Below are 9,070 nucleotides of genomic sequence, written 5' to 3'. Positions count from 1 at the left end.
TGCAGAGATACCAAGTCTGCGTGATGAAGTGCAGAACTCCTGTGAACACAGGAGAACACATTCACGTGACAATGTGTCATCAGCTGCATAGAGAGACCCACATACTCTGGGGAGCGGGGGACACGAGGGGATTCGGCCAAGAGGGGAGGCTGGGAAGGAGCTGGGTCCCGAGCCGGGTCTTCCAGTGACAGACACAAGCTGGCAGGGCCCGGAGTAGAGTGCAGGGTGTGCCAAGGTCAACATAGCCCCGGCAGGCGGGTCCGCGGACCTGCTCCTCCCCGCACACAGAATGGAGCACTGTGCTTTGCTGCCTTTGCTCACAGACCCTCGTTATAATCCTATATTCAGTGACTCAGAACTCTCCGAGAACGTCTTGGCTGAAGCTAGTTAGTCTTGTTTTTTTTCCCCCAAAGAGGTGATTTTGTGTGAACGTTGCAGACGGAACAAAATTGTGTTTTATTTTTGAGTCATGAGAGAGAGTGGTTCAGAAAAGGCGTCTTTGCTTCTCCGACATCATTTCTAAGTGGTGGAGCCAAGTTGTGTAGGTTTTGTGCGGTCCCAAGGCGGGGCAGGGCCACTCGGGGCAGCGGGCCCAGCATCCATCCGCATGTCCCCCGAAGGGTGGCAGGCTCAGCACGCCCAGGCCCCAAACACGGAGGAGGGTCCTCAGATGCCCAAGCCTTTCTGAGTTCACCAGGTGAAGATGGCTTGTGAGAGCAACGCAAGGGCTGCACTGGGCATCACCCGGTCTTGCTCATCAGTCCCTCCCCAGGAGCCGCGGCCACTGTGGTGTCCTCCGAGGGTTTCTACAGGCTGGCAGGGAATGTGGTGTCCCTTCCTCCCTGGCAGGCACTGGTGGGACACCGGCGAATGTGACCCCCATAAGGAGACAGCAACATCTGGGACAGAGTCCCCTGTATGCCCGATGGCAGGACGATGCAGAGGAGGAGAGCATAGGCGGAACCCCCATAGACCCAGAGACCCCAGAAGGGGGGCGGTGTGGTCGGCCTGCAGGGCTGGCTCCAGCCTGAGTGGTGGCAGGACCCAGGTCTGGGGACTTCACTCAGGACCAAGATGTAGAGCTTGAGCAAAAGGCCCCCCTGGGAGCTCCTCTCTCGACAAACCTTTGTGCATGTTTACAGAGGGGGGCCAATGACGTGCACGTCAATACAGGATTGCACACTTAAAAATGGTTGAAGTAGTGGATTTTATGTTGTGGGGGGGTTTTCTAATCATAATTAAAAGGGAAAAAATGAAAAAAATAAAAACAAAAGGAAACAGAAGACACCAGGCCTCAGAAGAGCCACAACTGTCCCTACAGTCAGGAAAGGGAAGTGAGGCCTATATGGCTTCAGATCTGGGCTGGAGAATGATTTCTCACCTGGAACCACATCCCAACAGAGTGTGCATCCACTGTAAAGGTACAACGGCCCTATTAGGTGTGTGAGATCCCCAAACGGTTAAATTCCATGTGTCATTTCACAGGTGACCCTCCACTCAGACTAGGGAGCAGTCAGGAAGGAGGAGACAGGGCTCAGGTGTGAACAGGGGAGTGGAGGGGAGGGGAAGGGAGGACTGGGGAAGGAAAGGGGGAAAGGAGAGGAGAAGAGGAACAAGGGGAGGGGAAGGAGAGGGGAGGAGGGCCCTCCTTGGGGTCGTCCTGGGGCCAGAGCCCCCACTCACAGCGCATCCTCTGCTCGAGTCCCCGGAGGAGGCTGGGCCGCACCACTTGCTAACTCACCAGCAAAGATGAAGACATCGGTTCAGCCTAATGACCTTGTCATGGACCACACTGTGTCCCCTAAATGCTCTGTCCCCAAGGTGACTGCAGATGGGGCCCCTAGGGAGGTGGGAAGGTGAAGTGAGGTGGTGAGGGGGGATTCTGATGCTGCTGCATGGGCTGTGTCCTTCTAAGGGGGGGAACACCAGAGCCCTCTCTCCACACACGGCACCCACTGAGGCACTGAGGCACGAGCATCTGCAGGTGGAGGGGGAATGGGGGGGAGAGCTGTCACCAGACACCCACCTGCAGGCCTGGGACACAATATCTCCTGCAGTTGAAGCCCCGGCCTGCGGAGAGGGGTGGGCCGTGAGCTGAGTCGCAGAAACCACAGACGAGCTCACCTGTCTGAGCACATTTCTGCCAGGGTGTCCGGTACGTGGCTCAGGGTGGAGCGTGGAAGATGCCCTGCATGTTCCAGATTCATAAATGCCCTGACCACAACCGCTCTAGCAAAGCTTGGCCCGCGGTCCTGGAGCCCGGGACTCCAGCAGGACCCAGACCCGGTGCAGCTCCGAGGCCGAGGTGCCAGGGCCCAGCCCCGCTCCCCGTGGGGCCGGGGCTCCCTCCCCTTACGGGAACCAGCCTTCACCTCCCTGCATCTCCGAACAAAGCCGGGGAAATAACCAGACCTGTGCTTGTGAAGAGGAGAGGCTGCCTCGGGAATCCCTGGTCCGGGAGGACGCCCTGTTCCTGCCAAGCCCAGGGAAGCGCTGACCTCATCTCCATGTCAGAAAGCATTTTAAGACAGACGTTCACAAGGAGCAGGTCCTCTCTCTGTCACACACATGAAGACAGAAATAACTGAGATAGAGAAACGCCATCGGAGATACGACAAGCACCTCCCGGTCTGACCCGCGCCCAGACGCTGCCCAGACGCTGCCTAGAGTCCTGGGAGTCCCGGGAGCACCTCCTCAGCCAAACGGGAGGAAGGTCAGAGCCTGGGAGTCAGGGGCTCATGGGCTTCCCACCCCCCCACCCCCACGACTGTGTGTCAGGCTGCGGCAGGGCCCGCAGGAACAGAGGGACGTGACTCCTTGCTGCCTCCTGCCAACCAACAGAACCACACTGCGCAATGAGCATATTGTTAGCTTTCCTTATAAATATTTGAGTTAAATCTTTACTAAATTGCATATGATTCATTCCATAATTATGGCTCAAGGTCTCTGAATCGTTTAGTGTTTAATACTTTCAGGATCTAAGAGAACGTTCAGGTACAATCAGGAGCATCTTTAAAATAGAGAGACCAGCCTCCGAATCACTACTCTCACGCCGGGCGGGACAGATGATTCCCCTTGCACAGTGTGCAACCGGCCCTCCTCCATGTGCTGCCCATTGTCTCCTCTCATTGCACAACACAGAGTCCCTCTGGAGTCCTCCCATTGCTGCCTTCGCCCCAGGACTGCTGTCCTCCCATTGCTGTCCTCCTCCCAGGACTACTGTCCTCCTCCTGTTGTCCTCACCTCAAGACTACTGTCCTCCCCTACTGTCCTACCCCCAGGATTACTGTCCTCCTCCAGGACTGCTGTCTTCCCCTTGCTGTCCTCCCCCAGGACTACTGTGCTTCTCTGCTGTCCTCTCAGGACTACTATCCTCCTCCCAGGACAACTGTCCTCCCCCTGCTGTCCTCCTTTCAGGACTACTGCCCTCCCGTTGCTATCCCCCCCCCCCGCTGTCCTCCCCCTGGACTACTAACCTCTCCCTGCACCTCACCTGGTATCACCTTTATTACAAAGGCTAACAAGAACTGTTAGTGGATCGTGTGTTTTTCTCCCATTTCAGACCTCGATGCTCAGGGACCCTGTAGATGAGCCGGTCACTACAAGTCCCCTCAGCGATGCAAGGTACACAGGCCTTGGGAGGGACACTGGCCTCAGTGTCATTCTTTGAGAAAGCCCCTGAAGGGTAGACTCTGGCAATGTGCTCACTCCTGCTCCAGAAAGTTGTCCCCAGGTGCCTGTAGTCCCATTGGGCTCTCTCTCCGCCCCCTTGTGGGGTGAGGAATTAGTGGGCACACAATGCTGGACTCCACACCCAGCCCTCGGAACACCCAACCCCCATCATCACCAACAGGGGACCGTGGCTGCCACTGTCACGAGCCCTTTACATGCATCAAAATTCATTTCATCCTCAAAAAAAGAATCACTCAGGGGCACCTGGGTGGCTCAGTGGTTGAGCATTTGCCTTTGACTCCGGTCATGATCCCAGGGTCCCGGGTTTGAGTCCCACACCGGGCTCTCTGCAGGGAGCCTGCTTCTCCCTCTGCCTGTGTCTCTGGCCCTCTCTGTGTGTTTCTCATGAATAAATAAATAAAATATTTTTTAAAAAAAGAATCACTATGAATGAATCGTGTGTTTCTCGTTTTGTGGGTGACCCCAGGCTTGCCCAATTCACAGAGAGATTCGAACCCAGGCCTTCTGGCTACACACGCCACAGGCTTGACCTCCTCGGCGAAGCTCCCCCTGGGGTCACCTAAGAAACCCAAGGCCCACCGAGGCTGTTCCAGCAGCTTCAGCCGCGCAGGTCAGGAGGGCGTGCAGGAAGGGCCGAGGCCGGGCGCTGGGAGGAGCACAGGGTTCCTCACTGGTGCCGAGTGCAGGAGGGGACACGTCGGTGAGCAGCCGCTGACCTGGCCGCGGAGGTGGACGCCGGCCAACGGCTTCTCTCCGAGGTGTGGATGCCGGGCAGGCCGTCCTCTGAGGGTCTGAAGAAGCCTCCCTTTCATGGAGCGTCCACAGGCCTGTCAGGCTCCATAAACACTCGCTCCTGAGGGCTTTGGAACCCACGTCTGAGGAAACATGTGGGTGACCGTCCTGGGAGTGGCAGGCAGGGCCACCCCTCCTTCCCAAGCATAAACACGGCCTCACTCCGGGGCGATGTGGGGCAGGTCCTGCTAAGTAGTCAGCCACAAATTTGTTTTCTTTGAAGGAAATAAAAATCAATCTTTCTATTGTATAAAAACTGAAAATATATTGCTTAATTCACGTCGGATCCTCCCCACACGGGCCTCATCTTTTAGGGAGTGAGGTGAGGGCACGTCCTCCCTCCAAAGGATCCAGGGAAGCTCGGAGCAGTCCTGGGCATCCATGATCCTGGGCCATCCCCCTGGGGCCCGCTCCCCCAGCCCCATAGGGGATTCTCCAGACCCTGAGGTTGGTCCCCTGCCCACTCACTGCTCCCTGGCCATTCTGGGCCTCACGGTTGTCCCGGTACCTTCCTGAGTTCTCTCTGAAACTGAAAAGCAGCCACACTGTCAGAGCTTTTGCACGTAGTAGGTCTTCCCGAGGTTTCCTGGGTCACAGGAATAGGTTACAGGACACAGAAGACGAATGTCGTGTTAGCCTTGTTTTTTTGAAGCTCTGATTTTATAAACGATGAAAGCACTTACAAAAGCCATAATGCACATACGCAGGAAGGAGATTTCAGTGAGAGCAAAGTGGGCTCCAAACAGAAAGCAAGTGTAGTGCCTCTCACTGCCCGACTGGGTCCAGTCCCTTCTGTTTCTGGCTTTGGGTTCTTCTATCCTCGCAAGTAACACTTAGATATCACTAATACACAGATACCATTAGTTTTTGTCTAATTTTTTTGTGGATGATATGTCAACACATTTTAAAGGCCAGATTATTTGGATGTATACCTTGAACATTTCCCTCCTGACATGAACCCATCACCCGGCTCCCGCCCTCATCAGTAAGCATGCCTCACGGTCCTTCACAGGTCTTTTCAGAGTTTCTTTATGCACAAATAGGCAAAGACACAGGTGGGTTCCTATTTTCAGCCTTTTTTTATACGAAGATTACTGTAGTGTATATGCTATTCAAGACCTTGCTTTTTTACTACACAATTGGCCTTACAGAACTATCCGTATGGGTGCCTGGAAACATCCCTCCTGGTTTACAATTCTGTAGCATGCCTGCCTGGGCGGTACAGGGACTTACCCGGCCAGCCCCACACTCCTGGAGTCTGGGTTCCTGCAGATGATTTCTGCACATCAGAGCACCTGCTGTAGGATAAATTCCACAAGGTGGAATTATGGGGTAGAGGCTATGGACATGCATCTATAGCTTTGCTGGATGGTGGTCTAAATGCCCTCTGAAGGGAATGAATGCATCTGTTTATTGGCATATCCACTTGACCCAGCTGTCTGCTGACTTAGGAAAGTTAAGGAATTTAACACAATACATTGAACCCCCATTTCCTCTTAGTCATCACTTACCAGTTTTTGATCATTTCTATGTCTGATACTCTGAATGTAGACTCTATCAATGGATTCCCCACCTTTAAATCTGAGGGAATAGGCTGACCTGGACTCCCTCCCTTCCCTCCCTTCTTGCCTTTCAGCACCTGTCATCATTCTTTCTTCTGTGTGGTCAGGTTGTAATCCTGATATCCTTTTATGACATAATGATTCTAAACATTGAAAAACAGAAGTCTTCTGTATTTTATCCAACTTATTCACTGTAGGATCAAGCAGATTGACTCAAGTAACTAGACAGTTAACAGGTAAATGTTTCTGCCATCAAGTCTAAATGGGCAATCTTTCCTCACACTCCTACTATGGCACAAAATCATGTTGAGCTGTATCTTGCTTTATGCACTTGCCTATTTGCTCAACAAGTATTAATTGAGCCTTTTTTGATGAGCCAGAACTGGGCATTCTGGAAGCAGCAGACAAAACACCCCCTTGGTGCTTGTACATCAGTCAGGATACAAAGACCACACATAGCAGTCGGGTGGAGGGAAAAGCAGAAGAAGGAGTAAGAAATCACCAGAGGCAAGAGCATTGCTTGTTGAGTAGGCAGTCAAGAAGGTCTCACATAAAAGGTGGCACCTAAGCAAAGACTTGAAGATGACGGTGAAGGAAAGAGCCATTTGGACCTCAGGGCAAAGAGCTTTCCAGCCCCTGGGTCCAATGGCAAAGAGGCTGATCAGGAGTCTTTCTGCCTACTGATGGAGTGTGAGGTGGCCACTGTGGCTAGAATGGACCCTGAAGAGGGGCAGTGAGAGGAGATATGTAACCCATGGCCAGGATGCAGATCACTCAAGCTTTTATAGGTCATGCTAAGGCTTTTGGGTTTTATTTTTTAGTGCTGAGAGTCCCTGAAGTGTTTTGACCAGCGGACTAACATTACCTGATTTATGTTTTTAGAAGATCATTGTGTTTTCTGAGTAGATAACAAAGTTGGCCCATGGGCATGGAACATGGGTGAAGGTGAGAGAAGGAGGAGCCACAATGTTCCAAACAAATAGATGGTGGCTCCAGTGGATGTGGCAGTGAGGGTGTGAGGATTAGGTGGAGCCTGGATATACTTGAAAAGCAGAGCCAAGAGCAAATCCTAGCTGTTGGAATGTGGAATATACAACAAAGCAAGGAATCATGGATAACAGATGTTTGACCTAAAGAACTGAAAGGGCGGAGCCATCCACTGGATGGAGTGGCCCACTGACGACAGAGCTGTGCTCTGATGATGGAGCTTTTCACTGATGATACAGTTGTGCATGGATGATGGGGCTGCCCATGGACAATGGAGCTGCCCATGGACGATGGAGCTGCTCATGGATGATGGAGCTGCCCATGGACGATGGAGCTGCCCAAGGATGATGGGTCTTCCCACGGATGATGGAGCTGTCCATGGATGATGGGTCTTCCCACGGATGATGGAGCCGTCCATGGACGATGGAGCTGTCCACTGCTAACATAGGTTAGCCCATGGGAGGAGCAGCATTTGTGGTGAAGGGGATCATGGGTTGAGCCTATTAGATATTCAGGGAGAAGTGCTGAGCAATCAGTTGAATACGTGAATGTGTAATTCAGAGCTGAGTGAGGTCTGGGTTAGAAATACAAATTTGGGAGTTTTCACATCCAGTGATATTTAAAGCCAAGAGTCTGATTGAGGTCACTGTAATGGTTTATTTTATAAGTAAATTTGACTGGGTCCCAGGGAGCCCAGATATTTGGTCTAACATTCTGAGTGTGTCTGTGAGAACGTTCTGGATGACAGTAACCTCTGAATTGGTACACTAATTGGTAACATGGACTTTCCTCCTAACATAGGTTGGCCCCATCCAATCTGTTGAATGACTGAATAAAACAAAAAGGTGGACACTGCCTCAAGGAAGAGAGAAGTCCACCTACCTGACTGCCTTGAGCTGGGACAGCAGTCTTTTCCTGCCTTCACACTCAACCGGAACCATCAGCTCTCCTGGGCCTGCAACTTGCCACTGCAGATCCTGGGACTTTCAGCCTCCACCATCACATGGCCTTTATCTCTCTCTCTCTCTCTCTCTCTCTCTCTCTCTCTCCATCTCTCTCTCTGTCTCTCCCTTCCTTCCTTCCTTCCTTCCTTCCTTCCTTCCTTCCTTCCTTCCTTCCTTCCTCCTTGAGTTTCCTATTTATACCTGACAGAAATTCAGAGAACACATGGGACGGGGAAGAAAGAACATAAAGTTGAGTCAGGCTGAATTCATGGATGTGAGCTCACAGAGCAGAGCCTCTGCAATTAATGTCGCAGCTCGGGGAGCTGGAAAGGACTCTAGCAGCTTGAGTGGTTAGTTGGCTAACACACGAACCAAAAGGTAGAGTCAATGAATTAGAAATGCCACACCTTGGTTTAATCTAGAGAAAGGGATTCGAAGGCCCGAGGCAGCGTGTTTTTCCCTTCTCTCTGGAAATGCAGATTACGGCATTCCACAGAAAGTTTGTCAGTCTGTTCCTTGGTCAAAGTATAAAACTAAGTATTTGCTGTTTTGAGTAGGCGAATCAGCAGTTACTCATTTCCTGCAACATCTTGAACGCATTGTGGGAGGATGGATGGATTCCCTCTGTTCCCCAGCTGACACTCCTGACCTCAATCAGTCACCTGGAAAATGCACTTTACTGATCATAAGAGACGTAAGTTGAGAAAATAAAGATAGATTAATTTATCCATTTCTGCCCTTGGAAAAACCCATGAGGCTCATAGCAGTTTGAAGACGAATCTGTGTCAGCATAACGAGAACACACTTGTTTGTGACTTGCAAAATGGTTGCATTTATTGGCGGTTATGGTAAGAATACTTCTGTGCCAATACATATTTTGTTGCCCAGGCTACTGACATCAGGCAAATGCCCCAAAAACGCTTTGCCAGGAGATGTGCGTGGAGAGTTACGCAGAGGGTGTCATCCACAGTGGTATCTCTGCGCCCCTGGCATCGACACCAAGCACTGAGACGCCCTGGCTGGGCTTGAGCTCACTCGATCCGAAACTCCATCTACTCAGAGATTCAGCCTTCAGAGAATTAGTTATCAGCT

This window comes from Nyctereutes procyonoides, unplaced genomic scaffold, assembly GCF_905146905.1.
Source record: "Nyctereutes procyonoides isolate TBG_1078 unplaced genomic scaffold, NYPRO_anot_genome, whole genome shotgun sequence".
Taxonomy (NCBI): Eukaryota; Metazoa; Chordata; class Mammalia; order Carnivora; family Canidae; genus Nyctereutes; species Nyctereutes procyonoides.
Note: the sequence above shows the minus strand (reverse complement) of the source record.